This window comes from Acinonyx jubatus, chromosome B2 (genome assembly GCF_027475565.1).
Source record: "Acinonyx jubatus isolate Ajub_Pintada_27869175 chromosome B2, VMU_Ajub_asm_v1.0, whole genome shotgun sequence".
Taxonomy (NCBI): domain Eukaryota; kingdom Metazoa; phylum Chordata; class Mammalia; order Carnivora; family Felidae; genus Acinonyx; species Acinonyx jubatus.
This window is the reverse complement of record NC_069385.1, coordinates 111,866,837-111,885,141: the sequence shown is the minus strand read 5'-3', so window position 1 is coordinate 111,885,141 and position 18,305 is coordinate 111,866,837.

Genomic DNA, 18,305 nt, shown 5'->3' with positions numbered 1-18,305 from the left:
CTCCTAAGGTTTTTACCTATGAGAGATGATACTACATATCCATACCAAAGCCGATACCTGAACATTTATAACTTTATTCATAATTGCCAAACACTAGAAACAATCCAGATATTCTTCTGTGAATGGATAAACTAACTATGGTATAATCAGACAATGGAATACTTACTACCCAGCAATAAAAAGGAATCAACTACTGATAAATGCAAAAACAGTCATCTAAGTGAAAGAAGCCTCCAGGACTAGAGGTATGGGTGAAGGATTTACTATGAAGAGGCATAAGAAACTTTCAAAATTTTCTATCTCTTGATTTTAGTGGTAGTTATAGGACATACATTTTTAATCAATGCATGGAACTGTACACCTAAAAAGTGTAAATTTTGGGGTGCCTGGGTGGCTCAGTTGATTAAGCGTCTGACTTTGGCTCAGGTCATGGTCTTGTGGTCAGTGGGTTCGAGCCCCACATCAGGCTCTGTGCTAACTGCTCAGAGCTTGGAGCCTGTTTTTGGATTCTATGTCTCCCTCTCTCTTTGCCCCTCCCCTGCTCACACACACTCTCTCTCAAAAATAAACATTAAAAAAATTCAAAAAGTTTAAATTTTACTGTATGTAAATTTTACCTCAATAAATCTGACAAAGTTTTAACAATTGGGTAAAGTATCATTAAATTATATTTTCCCTAGAATCCAAGTCCTCTGAATTACTTTCAATGGAGAGTTGATGTCAGAGTTTTTCCACACTTTGTCAGCCACTGGGTGACCAGGAGCCTTAGTAATATTTTTAAGAGTGCTCCAGTATTGTCTCTGGGATTTTTTTCCCCAAGTTGCTGGTGTTCATTCTGTGTTTTGATGCTGACATTTTTTTAAATCTTACTGAAAGAGGTCAACAAAAGGTTTGCGGAGAACAGACAGGTCTCCTTTTTGGTGGCCTCTTGGACCACTGCAATGCTTCTCCATTTTAGTCAACAAACCATTTAATGACAATTTGAATGAGGGCTGACATCTAAGTTTGTGCATGGGCAGACAACAATGTCATGGCTGCCACCTGGATGACAGCAATCATAAGAATCTGTCAGCTTCAGAAGTATTAAAATGTGAAAAATGTTCATCCTCAAATTGGTAAGGCACATTATTACTGGAAAAAGTGTACATAGAGAAGTTGGGCTCCAAAAGTCCTTTTGGTGGGAATGCAAACTGGTACAGCCACTCTGGAAAACAGTATAGAGGTTCCTCAAAAAATTAAAAATAGAACTGCCCTATGGCCCCACAATTGCACTGTGGGGTATTTATCCAAGGGATACAGGAGTGGTGTTTCAAAGGGGCACATGCACCCCAATGTTTATAGCAGCGCTATCAATAATAGTCAATGTATGGAAAAAGCCCAAGTGTCCATGGACTGATGAATGGATAAAGAAGATGTGGTTTATATATACAATGGAATACTACTTGGCAATGAGAAAGAATGAAATCTTGCCATTTGTAACAATATGAATGGAACTAGAGTATATTATGCTAAGTGAAATAAGTCAGAAAAAGAAATCATATGACTTAACTCATATGTGGAATTTAAGATACAAAACAGATGAACATAAAGGAGGGGAAGCAAAAATAATATAAAAAAGAGGGAGACAAACCATAAGAGACTCTTAAATACAGAGAATGAAATGAGGTTTGCTGGTGGGTGTTGGGTGGGGGGAAGGGCTAAAGGGGTGAGGGGCAGTAAGGAGGGCACTTGTTGGGATGAGCACTGGGTGTTATATGTAAGTGATGAATCACTATATTCCTGAAATCATTATTATGTTAACTAACTTGGATTTAAATTTAAAAAGAAAAAAAGTCTTCGAAAATCTTGTGGAGGATAGTGACATGATGGAATATTTTAAATTAATCTTTACTTTTTTTTCCCCAGAGAACCACACTCTGAGTTATATTATTGTGAACCACAATTACTTTAGGTAATGTGTATATAGGATACAAAATCCAAAATGCAAAATAGAATACAGTAAAAAGTAAGTTTCCCTCCAATGTCTGGCCCTCAGACACCAAGTTCCCCACCTAAGAGAGAACCATTATTAGGGCCCCTTATGTCAGAACTGTTTGAGGAAGGTCACTCTGGCAACAAGGCAGAGCCAGGAGAAGTAGGAGGAACAAAATGTCGTTTGTCAACTAAAATCAAGGACAATAGTCGAGGGTCAATAAAGTCATGTATTGAGTACATACCTATGAAGGTATATCATTGAGTATTGTATTTAGTTACAAATATAAGCAATCTGAAAAACAGTGACCTAAGACAAAGGTTTATATTTTTCTAATATAAAACAAGATCTGGGGTGGGCATTTCAGGGCTGATTGTAGTTGTTCCATGTTATTAATGCTCAGGCCTCTTCCATATTTCTGTTCTAGTATCCTTGGAAGGTTGCTTCTATCTTCAAGGTTGCTTTAAAGTTGCAAAATGGCCAGTGCTGCTCCAGCCATCACATGCATATACCAAAGGAGAAGAAAAAAGGAAGGGCAAAAGTGCATATGCTTGCGTTTGCCCATATATTCTAATTCATATCGACTCTCTGCTCTTTTCCTGCTTGATCTACTCTGTTTCAGCAGGCTGGCTTATTATGTGGTCTATGTCAGAGACCACCTTGTCCTTGGCTTCCTAAATGGGTCCAGCCAACAGGGATCCATGACAGGAGATAGAGTATGAGAAGAGAATGAGCTCAGGATATTTTCCTCTGACTCCCTTCCTACAGTCACATCTGGCTGGCTGTATCTCTCTACCTTAAGGTCATTGTTTTCAGGGAAGTCTGCCCTACCTCTCTCCTTACCAGTTCAGAGATGATAGCAGCTCAGTTTATTCTAATCTCATACTCCTATGCTGTTCATGATTTCCATACATTCTGCCAACACCTTTAGCAATAGTCCCGATCCATAGAAAACCTCCCCAAGTTATTCTAATTCCAGGATACCATCTGTTTCTTTGTTGGGACCCTGAATGATATAAATCACAGGTCAGCTGAGTTAGCCCCTTTTAAGAAGACTTCTTGAAAAGTTCACCCAACAATTTTTACTTACAATTAGAAATTAGTCAGATGGCCATAGTGACATAGGGAGGTAGGGATATACAGGTAGCTTACTGTTGGCTTGGGGGAGGGCAATAATTAGTAATGAAGAAGGAAGATTGGATACTGAGTGGGCAGCTAGAGGTCTCTGTCACAGGAGGAAATATAAGGAAAAATAAAGATGTCTTGTGAGAAACAATATTAATTTGTAACGAACCAGACTAAGGAGAGAAATATATCAACTGTCATTGGATTTCTAGGAATAGTCACATTTAAAATTTCACTGTCAAATTCATAAGCCTCTGCCTTTGAAGTTCCCAACTGCTGAAAGTTTTATTTTTGTTTTGTTTTGTTTTGAAAGAGTGAACACGTGAGCTGGGGAGAGGGGCAGAGGGAGAATATGTTAGGCAGGTTCCATGATCAGTGCAGAGCCTGATTCCACGACTGTGGGATCGTGACCTGAGCTGAAAACAAGAGACCGGCACCCAAATGACTGAGCCAACCAGGCACCCCTGAAGGTTTTTGTTTTATTATTATTTTAGTTTAGTTTTTAAAATGTTTATTTTTGAAACAGAGAGAGTGAGCTGGGGAGGGGGCAGAGAGAGAGGAGACATAGAATCCTAAGCAGGCTCCACATTGTCAGCACAGAGCCCAATGCAGGGCTCAAACTCATAGACTGTGAGATCATGACCTGAGCCAAAATCAAGAGTCAGATACTTAACCAACTGAGCCACCCAGGTGCCCCTAAGTAGGTTTCCAACCCATGTCATAGAGTCCCTTGTAGAATTTGATTAAAAACAGAACTTTTTCTCTGAAAATATGTGCATAAATTATAAGCACAATTATTTAACCCTTTTTTTTCTGTATGTAGATCCCATGTAATAAACTCTTTCTTGCTCTACCCCTCTCTATATATGCAGCTTAGTCATGTCCTACAGCTAAACTCCCTAAGTTTGAATCCTGGTTCCACTATGTGCCAGCTGTGTGTCCTTGTGCAAGTTAGCTGTTAGCTAGCCTCTTTGTTTCCTCCTCCATAAAGAGGGTGTGGTGGTCATGAAAATACACCTGGCAGACCTTCTAGTCCCTGGAGTATGACTGGCTGAGGGCCCCAGCTGCTGCACTTTGGAATCTATCATGGCATCTGTTATAAAGCCATATCTCTCATGGCCTTCTCTCTAGCAATGACTGAAAAATGGCAGGAACAGTAAGTGGATCCATTCCTGGGAGATTTGGGACTTCTTTTTCAGCCAGTATCAGCTCAAAGACACCCCCAACAGCTTTGCTAAACCTTACAAAGACTTCTGTGAAGTCTAAGACCCTTTGGCCCACCTTCCCTCTTTCTTTTTCACCCAAGGTTAGACTTGGACTATGGTTTAATGACTCTCCCAGGCTTTACCAGCTCTATCCCACCCCACCCCTATTTTGTTTTACACAGGCATTTTCTTAAAAGAATTCTTGCACATTTATTCTGGTCCTGGCATCTTCTTCTTGGTGGACACAAACTGGGAAGAACAGTACCTACCTCATCTAGTTGTTGAGAAGATGAATAAGTTAATTCATTTAATGTGTTTATAACAGTGCTTGACAAATAGTAATAACTCACTGCATTTTAGTTACTATGTTAAAGACAGACCACACCTTACATTTCTAGCAGTATAGCAAATTAGCTAAGTCCCAAAAACCTTCCATTATAAAATCCCATAAAAGTATTATGAAATATAGAAAATAGTCTTCTAAATGCTTATAAATGAGCTTATAATAAAATAATATAAACCCTAGGGGCAAAAACGAAGGAATGTAAACACCAGACCAGTGGCCTTGAGTTCACACTGCATCTGTCCCCAGAGGGCTTGATGAAGCTTTTGCATGTAAAGCTGAGAACTGTCAAAGAGCTACTAAACCTTCAGAAAAAGGATGGAAACTAAAAACACAGTCAAACCATCAACAAAGAGGGATATCAAGGAAGTTTATCTGTCTTCACTTGTATCTGGATAAGGGGGGAAAGATCTCCCAAGGCCCCTGCAATCCCTAACAGCAGAGTTTGGCATTTATACGACCCTCATGACTGAGAACTCCCAACCTGATAATATCTGTGACAAAATTAATACAAGTCCTCTCCAGAGGGACAAACCCTCCAGAGGTAAGGGTTCTCAGGGTGCCGTTCAATATAGCCCTAAGATAAACTCACTATCCAAAAATCGCAGAACAAGGAAATAATCCACCATGAGTTGCAATATGAAGAGCAGAATTCTATTCAAAACAATTTAATACACTTATTTTAAACATATTTTATAATCTCTGGCTGTTAGATATATTAATAATAAAGAGACTTTTTAAAAGCATGAGGAAATATTGGGATTCTCGAAAAGAACCAAAAGTTTTAAAGATTCTCTTAGCTGAGGTTTTCTAGAAAGCAATACCTGAGGCAAGGATTCGGGTGCTGAAGATAAAGCCCACTGAGGTGAAGGCAAGAAATAAAAGAGGAAGCAGGGTCAAGAAACATGTGAAGCAATGTGATATAATGCAGCACAGGGCTGGCCACTGTTTTTTGAGAAGCCATGAAGAGACGGTCACTTGGCAGACGCTTTGCTGTGTATCCTTGTGCAAGGACTTTTCTGGAGAGTTTCCAAAAAGAAACACCACCTCAGGTTGGAAGGAAAGATTTTATCTGACCAGCTCCTTCCTATTTCCTATTTCCCATTGCTCAAATTCCTCCCCACGGAGAGCTAACCCACAAGTGTTGCATCATTCATTCATTCTTTTTTTTTTAAGATTATATTTTTAAGCCATCCCTACACCCAACGTGGGGTTCAAACTCACAACCACAAGATCAAGAGTCACATGCTCCACTGAGTGAACCAGCCAGGTGTACCAGAATTATTCATCCTTTGATGCCACTCAGGAAACTAGATCCTCTGTCTAGAAGTAGAGGGGCAACTTGGTGCAGATACCACTGGTATGTGCAATGTGAGGGACATGTAATCCCAAGCCTCTGGCCAGCCCAGGGAGTTTAGCAAAGGTAGCAGAATGCCTGTGCACTCCAGTGACTTACTGGTAGTTGGAAGAACTTTGAAAGCAAGTGAGGCAGTGCGACTCTAAGGTGGTGAACAGGTTTGTGTCTGATGTGGAATGAGAAATAGAGTCATTGAAATTAAACACTTCCCAATGGATAAAGAGCATGTTAGATCCAGACGAAGCTAAAATTGTAGATTTTAGAAAGAGATAATCTAAAAAGTTACATTTGTGCTATATTCTGGATAAAGAAGCCAAAGAGATAGAGAAGGCGGAAAAGGGAGAGAGACTTGGAGGACAAAGTAAAAGGTCCGATTACTACCCGATAGGAATTTTGCAAGGTGCCATTAGAGAGAAGGAGCAAGGATTACATTAAGAAGGTGAATCCTTGAATTCAGTTTCAATGTGAGATTTTTGATGTCTAAGGATAGCTTTTACATACAGAAAAGGTTATTTTCATTTATTTGGGTTTGATTTTTAAAACCTATTAAAATTGTAAATTTAAAAGCCTAGTTTGTCTAACCCCCTGAATTTAGCTTATACATTTTATTAAACTATTTTAAATCTGGTAAGCTTCATATAAAATAGAAGTACTTTTCATGGAAACTTGAACTTAAACTGGACAGAGTACTTAAGGGAATTTGATTTTGATTAATGTTAAGTAAACTTGAGTTTAACAGACTGATTACCTTTAAATACTTTAAATAATATTTATAAATTTTATATGTTCATTTTCTTTAAGAACTTAGAATGCCTGCACTCAACAAACCCATGACCCACTAGGTTAATCTTTCCCACATTATTAAGCAACGCTTTAATACATGTTCTCTTAACCACTCCACACTGTTTATAAATGGAGTCACTTCCTCTTATGCCATTCAACTTCAATCAAGCATTTAATTTGGAATCACAGGCCAATTTGTCATATACGTTAGTATGCCAGATTCAATTATAGTTTACAAGTATTTTAAATACCAGATTATTTTGTTGAAATGTAACACAAAATAATTAATGCCATGAGTTTGATATACTTTATAGTTTCTATAGTTATAATTTCTGCACATTTCTGGAGTTATGAGACACAATCCACTAAGCTTTACAGTGACTTTAGATTCATGATGAGAATAATGGTCACCTGAGGTAAGTTGGAGTTACTTATTGGACAGACACATTTGGTACAGGGATGCCAAGCTTGGAGCTACCTATGCCCAGTGTGATTCTTCCTGCATCACAGATTGACATACTGAGTCCAGTTTTAGTAACCATGAAATTAAAGGAGACCTTCAGTCTATATCCTTCAGGTTGGATTGTTACCTCATGTTTCAAATACACAATCATACAACATTTTTTGTAAACTTTCCATTTTAATTACCTGATTTGATCATCTAAATTCCAGAACCTCCAACCAGGCTGCAGATGATTTTGTTCACTCATCTCGTTACTATCTAACTAAACTCTGTATTTTCATTTTTTTTTCCTATGCCTTTGGGGCACAAGGTTTTGGTAGAGTCCAGGCATGTTCTGCTTATTTGGCTCTATGATCACAACAATCTCAAAAGGCATAAATAAAGTACATACAGATGTAGACACATTGAGGTGCAGAAGAACAACACAAAGAGAACATCTCAGAACAACCAGAGATTTCTGAGCCAATAGAATTCCTGTAAATATGGTGAATGTTCCTAAAACACACTGGACTTTCTGCAAGAAGTGTGGCAAGAATCAACCCCACAGTGACATGGTACAAGATGAGCAGGGTTCTCCATATGCCCAGAGAAAGCAGCATTATGAAAGGAACAGAGTGGCTATGGTGGGCAGACTAAGGCCATTTTCCAGAAACAAGTGAAAGCCACAAAGAAAATTATGCTGAGGTTTGAATACATTAAGCCCAACTGCAGGTCTAAGATAATTCTGCTACTAAGAGATGCAAGGATTTTGAAATAAGAAGATTTAAGAAGAGAAAGGGTCAGGGCACCTGAGTGGCTCAGTCGGTTGAGCGTCCAACTCTTAATTTTGGCTCAAGTCATGGTCGCTGGGTCATGTCATGGGATTGAGCACTGCATCAGGTTCTGCATTGAGGTGCTGAGCATGGAGCCTGCTTGAGATTCTCTCCCTCTGTCCTTCCCCTTCCCTACTTGCACACTCTCTCTCAAAAACAAAAAAACAAAACAAAACAAAAAAAAAAAGAAGGGCAAGAGGTCAGGCCTAAGCTCTTTTTTATTGTGAAGATAAAAAAAAAAATCTTGAGATTATGTTAAAAAAGCAATGGAAAAATAACATTACTAAAGTAGAATGATAGGTTTCTAATCAACATCACTTGAATATTATCTTTGCTCAAAGTAATAATGCTGAAAGTAATAATGAACCTATAATTTTATACGAGTCTGAATTTTATTCAGAAATGGGGAAATCAAAGTCATTTTTAGAAAGAAAAAACTAAATTCAATTATGGAAAAACATTGCTGAACTACTCTGTGAAATCTCTTGCTATTTGCTATCTAAAACTCAGGAATAAAAAAGATTTGCATAACAGTATACTTTTCAATTTCAATATCCAAATTTATTTTCCAAATCTAGGAACCTAAAGATTCAGATGGTGAAGAAAATTTATACTAAAGGAAGAAGACATTAATCCACAAAGAAGTGAGGCTCAAGAACAAATGATGGTTGAGGAAATTGATAAATATATGGGTAAATTGAAGTAATCATTGGTTGTATAAAGTAATAATTATTTTTAGAGGTATACAAAAGTGTAACTAGAATATATACTGAGAATATGTAAAGTAGGCTAGATGATGGGAATGGAAAAGTTCAAGGTTGCTGCAGAAAGCAGGAGTTTAGGAATACTGATTGATATTCCACCCATATCCTCTCTGCCTACCCAAGTTCATGGATAGCTGTTGGAGACCATTTTTAAGCACATCTCTTTTCTATGCCTGATGTCTTTATCCTGCACCACAGACCTTTCTCTGACTTAAGCAGGTATTAATCTGGAAGTTCAGAGATAACTTTCAACCAGTGAGGGAGTCGGTAGATAAATTTTTATCTCCTAGCAGGATAATTCTAAGTTTCATTTGGTTGTTCAGAGGGTTTGAGCTCCTCTTACCCACAAAAATAACCTTTTTGTGAGTATTTTCCCCATACTGTCTTTTCTCTTTTCCTGCCTCACTTTCCATTCCCTCTTTTGTCTTCCTCATGTCACTTCCCAAATGCCTGTAGCCCAAGTTCTGTTCTCAAGGGCAACTTTTAGGAGAATCCAACCTAAGATGTTGGTTAGCTTTAGAATGTATGCTTGTTACATTTTAAGAGAAATTACAGAAATGATACAAATAGAATGTGTAACTTCCAAACAAATGTAGGTGAAAAAAAGGAAATTTAAAAACACTTTTAATAAGTTGATAAAGATAGAAAAGGGATGGGGGTGGGGAGAGAAACAGGATATAAAAGAGAAAATATCATTTCTTAGAATCTAAGCTGACATAACCTGTAAAATACACCTAGGTTTTACATGCTGCTAAGAAATAAAAAAAAGCTGCTAATTACAACATCAATTGAGAGTATTCTAATTTCAAAGATGTTAAAATATGGGGAAAATGTGTGTTTTATAATTGATGAAATCTGGTAGTGCAAAACTACCACAAGATGAAAGGGCTAAAACCATTTAAAAGATCATATTGTCTAATTAGATATTTTTAAAAATTAGCTGTAGGCAGTGGATAAGAGACCTACTTCAGGCATAAATACAAAGGTCACACCAAAAATAACTGAAAAAGATAATACCAGGAAAATACTAGCCAAAACAAAGCTGGTATAGGTATCTCAAAATGAGACAAAGACTATATCTCTAAAAAACGCCCTTTGCTTTGAGGGTCACTTTATAATGATCAAATTTCAATTCATGAGGAAGATAGGATGTTCCCAAATATTATATACCTGAAACATAGGCTCAAAATATGCAATGCAAAAAATTTAGAGAACTACAAGGAAAAATATCATCTACAATAGAAGGGGATTTTTCATATAACATAGTTTTGACAGATTAAGAAAAGTTAATAAATGTTCAGAAGATGTTAAAAATGTAACAACTGTGATATAATGAGCATATATTGAGCCCTATCCCCCAAATTAATAAAAATTTTACTCAAACTCAAATGGAACATTTATGAAAATTAGTCACATAGTAGGCCACAAATCTCCAAAAGCTAAAAGAATCAATATCATATAGATTACACTATCTGACTATAGTACAATTAGGTTACAAAGGAATAACAAAAAGACTATATAAAAATATTTGGAAGCTTAAAACCATGCTGTGAAGCAGTTTGGGCCAAAGACAATATTTTAAGGGGGGTTAGGAAATATTTCAGCTGAATAATAATGAAAATCTACATATCAAAACTCATGGAGTACAGCTAAAGCAGTACCTTTAGAGAAACTTCGTCTCATATTCTTAAAGAAGTCTGATAATTTGAGTTAATCATCCAACTCAAGAAATTAGAGAACAGAGTCCATAGTAATTAAATGGGGGTTAATAAAGATAAGACCAGCAATTAGTTATGCTAGATTGAATTATTGGTTGGGATTATATATCCACACCCTTTACACACAACGGGAGAATACTACAACATTACCAGGCAGAATATACTTCTTTGCCCCCATTGAAAAGGGGCTTCATCATCAATTTGCTTTAGCCAAAGGAATGTTAGTAAATTTGACACAACATTTTCCCCTATTCTTAAACATGTTTGCCCAACTTAGTTTTATTGCTTGTATGCCTGCCATTCACCATGAGAAGAACATGCCCAGGCAGCTTCTGGTCCAAGGAGAAGACTTGAATAGAACCTGCAACTTGGAGACTGAATTGCAGTCTAGTCCAAGTTTGTGCAGCTGACTCATACACTCTTTAGTAAGAAATAAATGCTTGTTTTTTAAAAGCTGAGTTTTGTTTGTTATGAAGGACTATTGCAGCAATAAGTAATTCACTTATAAAACAAAAGATACAGCAGAGCATTATCAAACCTAAAATATGATCTTCTGAAAAGACAACTATCCCAAGCTTTTGCCAAACATAATGGAAGGTTGAGGGTGGGGAATGAGATGGGGACAGGGGGAAAGAGAGGAAGGAACAAATGATCAAAATGATGAATAGAAAAGGAAATGTAACCACAGATATATCAGAGAAGTTTGAAATGAAAGAATACCATGAACAATTTCATGCCAACAAGTTTGAAGGCTTAGACAACGCCCTAGAAAAGCAATTCGTCCATATCAACTAAAAGAAAACATAATACCTGAAGCTAACATAACATTGTATGTTAACTAACTTGGATGGGGGGAAGAGTATGGGGAAGAGGGGGGGAAAGAGAGGAAGAAACAAAAGAGAGAGGGAGAGAAGAGGGGGAAGAGAGAGGGAAGGAGGGAGAGAAAGGGAAGGAAGAATAGAAAATCTGAATAGACTTATAACTACTCTCTAAATGAACCAGTAATTTAGACTTCTGATGGAGTAGATGATGGGGTAAATACATTTTCCCCTATTCTTAAAATACAACTAAAAACCCTGAACATTAAATATAAAGCAAACGTAAGACTCTGAAAGGTGAAAGAGAAGGAATGCATGTGTGTATTTGTGTGTGTGTGCGTGTGCACGCATCTCTCCCAGATTTGAAGCTAAGTACTCTAGAAACCAAAAAACCAATGGGTACAGACAAAAAGAAAAAGAGTCCCAATATCATGCCTTCTGTAGCCACAGAACCAGGAAAGGGGCAGCCTAGCAAGAAGAACTTTTAGTCAATAATCACTCTACCCCAGCCAAACATTACAGAAAAAACTGTGGCCTCACCGCACCCATGCTAGCAAAACCTGAATGGGGAGTGTTTCCAGTCATAAAAAATCCCCCTCCCTACCATATTGTTGTCAGGAGAGGCTTAGTGGAGAGTTGGGGCTTTCAACACTGCTCAATAGTAATGAAGCCACCCTTTACCCCATGGGGTCAGTGGAGACCATTTGGGAAACACCCATAAAGCAATCAGGGAGGGGCGCCTAGGTGGCTCAGTGGGTTGGGCATCTGATTGCAGCTCAGGTCATGATCTCACAGTTTGTGAGTTTGAGCCCCACGTCAGGCTCTGTGCTGACAGCTCAAAGCCTGAAGCCTGCTTCAGATTCGGTGTCTCCCTCTCTCTCTGCCCCTCCCCCACTCACACTCTGTCTCTCACAAATAAACATTAAAAAAAAAAAAGCAATCAGGGAGACCTGATAGGGAGCCAGAACTCCCATCTCTGCCTAACAGTACAAGGAACCCTCTCTCTCAAGTGTTAATGGAGGCCAAATGGGAAACCTGGACTTCTACCCCCACCTGGCAGTAAAAAGATGGCATTCCCCTTCCCCTACAAGAGCATTTTCAGAGGGAAACCAGCTAGAACAGAAGGTCTGAACAAGATCCAGATTCTGACCCAAAACCCAGTATGTCAAAGTTACAGTAAAAAAACCACTCATATCAAGAACCAAGATCTCAAACTCAATGAAAAAAGACAATAAATGTGATGCCAGAATGACAGAGTTGTTAGAGTTCTTGACAATCTTAAAATAGTCATTGTAAAGATGAATCATCAAAAACAAAAAGAAAAACAAAACAACCTGGTTAAAAAATGTACAAAAGGCTTGAATAGACATTTCTCCAAAGAAGATATATGAATGGCCAAAAGCACATGAAAAAGATGCTCCACATCACTAATCATTAGAGAAATGTAAATCAAAACCACAGTGAGATATCACCTCAAACCCACTAGGATGGTTACTATAAAAAACACACACACACACAAAAACCAAGTTGCAAGGTGTGAAAATATTAGGATCCTTGTGCACTGTTGACAGAAACACAAAATAGTACAACTGCTATTGAAAACATTATGGTGGTTCTTCAAAAAAAATTAAAGATAGAATTACCATATGATCCAGCAATTCTACTTTCATGTTTCAAAGAATTGAAAGCAGGATCTCAAAGATATATTTGTACACCCAGGTTTATAGCAGCATTATTCATAACTGCCAAGAAGTGTAAGCAACCCAAGTGTCCATTGACAGATGAATGGATAAGCAAAAGGTGATAAACACACACAACAGATTATTATCCAGCCTTAAAAAGGAAGGAAATTCTGACACACGCTCTAACAGATGAAACTTGTGGACATTATGCTATGTGAAATCAGCCAGTAACAACAACAAAACAAGTTCTATATGCTTCCACTTACATGAGGTATCTAGAGTTGTCAAAATCATAGACACAGAAATTAGAATGGTGGTTGCCTGGAACTAGGGGAGGGGGTAAGGGAGAGTTAGTCTTTAATGAGTAGAAAACTTCAGTTTTGCAAGATAAAAAGTGTTCTGGAGATGAATGGTAGTGATATTTGTATAAAAATATGAATGTACTTAATACTACTGAAGTGTACACTTAAAAATAGTTAACATGGGGGCGCCTGGGTGGCTCAGTCGGTTAAGCGTCTGACTTTGGCTCAGGTCATGATCTCACAGCTTGTGAGTTCGAGCCCCTGTGTTGACATCAAGCTCTGTGCTGACAGCTCAGAGCCTGGAGCGTGCTATGGATTCTGTGTCCCTCTCGCTCAGCTCCTCACCCGCTCATGCTCTGTCTCTCTAAGAATAAGTAAAACATTAAAAAATAAAAAAATGTTAACATGGTATATTTTATGCTTTATGTACGTTACCAAAATGAAAAATGAGAAAAGCCAGAAGAAGAAAAAAGGGTCAATGAACAATCATGAATATCTCTGAAACAAATGGAAAAAGTTTTGGCAAAGAAATAGAAGATACAAAGAAAAATCAAATGGAAATTTTAGAACTGAAAAATAAAGAAGTTAAATAAAAAATTCAAGAAGTGGGCCTGAGAGCAAAATAGGGGAAGGGGGGGATTAAGGAAAAAATCATGAACTTTAAGGTAGAATAATAAAATTATGCAATCTGAACAGAGAATAGACTCAAACTAATGAACAGTGCCTCAGACTTGTGGGACTATGCAAAAAAAAAAAATATAATATATATATATATATATATATATATAACATTTATATCACTGGTGTCCCAAAAGGAGAGGATAAAATGAGGCTAGAAACATGTGAAAAAATATTGGCTAAAAAAATCTCCAAATTTGGCAAAAGACATAAAGCTACAGATTCAAAAAATTGAGCAAACTTAAACAGACAAACCCAAATGGACAGAAATCCACACCAAGACAACTAAAAGAAAACTAAAGACAAGAAAAAATAAAGAGAAAGAAAAAAAAAAAACTTTGAAAGCAGCAAGAGAGAAAGATACTTACCTATAGGGGAAGAACAATTTGAATGATACATTCTCATTAACAACTATGGAAGCCAGCAGGAAGTAGCACAATATTTTTCAAGTATAAAAAAAACAAACAGTTAATAGGAATCCTATATCCAGCAAGAATATTTTTCAGGAGGGGAAATCAAGACATCCTTAAATGAAGGAAATTAAGTTTGTCATCAAACAGATCTACCCAAAAGAATAGCTAAAGGAAGTTTTCTAAACAGAAAGCAAATGGTAAAAGAAGAAATATTGGAGCATCAGAAAGGAGGAAAAAACAATAAAAATGTGAATAAATATAATACATTCTCCCTCGATTTTTCTAAATTATTTGAAGTAAAAATAACAACATTGTTTGATAGAGTTCTAAATGTATATAGAAAAAATATTTAAGACAATTTGTTATAGGGGCACCTGGGTGGCTCTGTTGGTTAAGCGTCCAACTTCGGCTCAGGTCATGATCTCATGGTTCATGGGTTCGAGCCCCACATCAGGCTCTGTGCTGACAGCTCAGAGCCTGGAGCCTGCTTCAGATTCCATGTCTCCCTCTCTCTCTGCCTCTCCTCTGCTCATGTTCTCTTGCTCTCTCAAAAATAAATAGACATTAAAAATTTTTTTAATAAAAAAAGATAATTATAAATGGGGAAGATTAAAGGATATAAAAGGTGCTAAGGTTTTCATATTTTTTATGAACACTCTCAGAAAAATAGGAAACAAAAGGAACATTCTCAACCTCAACAATATCTATGGGGAAAAAACCCAAACCAATAGCTAAGGTTTTTATTGGTGAAAGAGTGATTTTTTCTGCACGATCAAAACCAAGGCAAAATGTCCTCTCCCACTACTCTTATTTAGTATAGTGTTTATAGTTCTAGTCAGTGAAATAAAGAAAAGGAAATCAAATGCATACAGATATGAAAGGAACAAATAAAACTGTGCCTATTTATATATGACATGATGGTCTATGTAGAAAATACTAAGGAGTCTAAAAGAAAAACTCCTGGAATAAGTGAGTTTAGCAATGTTATATAATATAAGACAAACATGAAAAATTCAATTGTATTTCTGCATAATAGCAATGAACATGTGATAAGAATTAAAAAAATCATTGCTTCAAAAGGTGAAATAGCCATTAATCTAACAAACCATGTATAGGACTTGTTTGCTGAAAACTAAGAAAACAGTGATGAAAACAAAAATCAAAGGAGATTTGAGTAAATGGAGGGATATACTATGTTCATGGATTGGAAGTAAGGATGCCAATATTAAAGAGAAAGAGAGCCTCTCTATCTTTTATACCCTTAGATAACTGACAGCAATATCCACTCCATATAGTTTGATCATGTCTCTATCCCCAAGACAAAGTAATATTAGAAACTCCTGCAATGTTCTCTAACAACACTGGACTTGGAACCTCAGTCCAGGGATCAACTTTGGCTTTCACCTGTGATTATTTGTAGGCTTTGCTGACTGCATGAGATAAAGACATGCCTTCTGATCCTTTAGGCTATTTTCTGTGTGTGTATTCCAGGAATTGCCTGTAGGAAATCATAAACAAACCTTTCAAGAACAGTTGAGAGGCAGATAACTTATTCATGAATAGTTAATTATACTAAGTATACAGTCTAGAAAAAGTTAAACCCAACCAACAATACTAAACAGACCACTTACCATCTGACTTAGCCTAAAATTTTTGCACTTAGAAAAAAAAAAAATAGAAGTCACTGTTAACCTAAGAATGATAGATGAGTTGTAACTAAAGGTTCTGTTCTTAAACTTTTTCTCAAATAAGAGGGATTTTTTTTTATCTAGAGGGTCCTTTAAATACTTAAAATCTTAAAATGATTTAAAGTCATCCATGTGTATAGCCCAAGCAATATAGAGTGACATAAAACAAATTAAAATCTCCCCCCTTGTCTTGTTTCCCAAAAGAACCACTTAAACTTCTGATATTACCTCTGATACTTGCCTATAAGTCATCTTAAGTAATAAAGTATTGCTGGCTGCTCACATTTAGACATACTTATGTTATGAAAGGTGAGAAAATGAGTGAGCTTACACTTCTTTCTACTTCCCTTCTCCCCTCCCCCCGCCTTTGACTTGCTATGATCCTTTTCACTTTGTCAAGGTTCACAACATTTTTGTTCTGTCTTTTAATTAAAATTACTCCTTCTGTGCTCTGACTGGGATTCAGTTTTCAGAAATCAATTTATTTATATAATTATGGTCACTTAGATTTTATTTGTAGCAGAATCCCACGTAGTGTATTAAGCCCTTAGTAAAAGGGAAGTGCAATGTTTTATCATCTGGATTACTGAAAGGATACTGGACCAGGCACTGAGGTTACATGGCTTTCTTTTCATAATTATCCAGCTCAGCTTCCTTTGCTGGTTCTGGGATGTACTCAGCTCCTACTATTTCTCAGATTTTACTTCTTTTTGGATTCCTTTTTGTAAAATATATCCTTCATTTTTAACATACAGGGTGAGTGGGTGGCAAGCTTTTGTAACCCTTGCTCGTTGGGAACATACCTACGGCTGCTGTGTGTGTGTGTGCGCGCGCGCGCGCGCACTCCTTGCATTTCTGATTGTAAAGAGTGGCACTGAGTTGCAGCCCCTGCTGCAGCCTGTGAGATCCATTGCAAGTTCATGGTGTATCTTCTCAGAGGCTGCCTCTAGACAAAGATGAACAGGGAGACCAGGGACTCTGCTTGGGCTTGAGGACTTCCTCAAAGCTCTTTGAACTCTTCTAAATTTGAATTGAAGTCTAAGACACTCCCATCTACTCTTTCTTCCCTCCCTCTTTCTGGAGTCAGATTAGCCTCACCCACCCTCTCAGTCTCTCTGGTCTCTTACAAGTATTTGCCCTAATACATTTCTTGTACACACAATACCATTTTGTCATGTTTCTCACAGGGCCTGGACTTGCACTCTATTTTTCCTCACATTTGATTTGGTATTTTGCACCTAGAATTCTATACCCAGGCATTTTCTTTCTGATTTTTGAGGGCATTGAGCTCCATTGTACGTTAGCATCCAGAATTGCTGACAAGGTCTTTTTTTTTTTTTTAATTCTTGCTCTTTATAAAAATATTTTTTTTTCATCCCTGAAAGCTTTTGAAATTCTCTCTTCATCCTTGAGATACAGAAATGTCACTAGTACATACCTAGGTATGTGTATTTTTAGAATTTTTTCCTGCTTAATACTTGATGGGCTCTTTCAATGTAAAGACATTCTTAGATATTATTTTCTTAGTTATTTCCTTTCCTCTTGTCTTACCCTCAGTTTCTCTGTTTTTCTGAGACTCCTATTAAAACTCTTACCTCAGTTTTAAACTCCTGAGAACTGTGTGTTTTGGAGAAAGATCTAAGTTATTATTAATTTGTGTGTGTGTGTGTGGTGGTTGGTTGTAGGAATATGAGAAGCCCAGGCCAAGTTGTAGAACCAGAACAGGATTTTCCTGAGGGGGGGAATCCCTAAGAGAACCACAGGAAAGCAGATACCAGGCCAGGTGTGTGTAACTTTGGGTTCTCACCAGGTAAGACTGTGAAATTGAAAACACACTAAAGCCCTTTGTGGTTATAGGTTATTTGTTTCAGAAAAAAGTTACCTTTTATAAGTGTACAGAGATGAGAAAATGTAATTGTGCAATGAGGGAAATTCACTGTATTTGAAACCCACCATGCCCACCCCTTTTCAGGACCTAGTGAGCTGGAGATTTGAGAGATGTTCTAGAAAACATTGAAAGTGATGATGATTGAATTCACATCTGAAGACTTCATGGTAAAATTCAGGTGTAGGAGTTAACTTGGCTGGTGGTCAAGAAAGTACATGGTAGTTTGGGGGAGGATTATTTTCCCCTTATGTAATGGGGCATTCATGCACAGCAGGAGATAAGGCTGAGATGGAG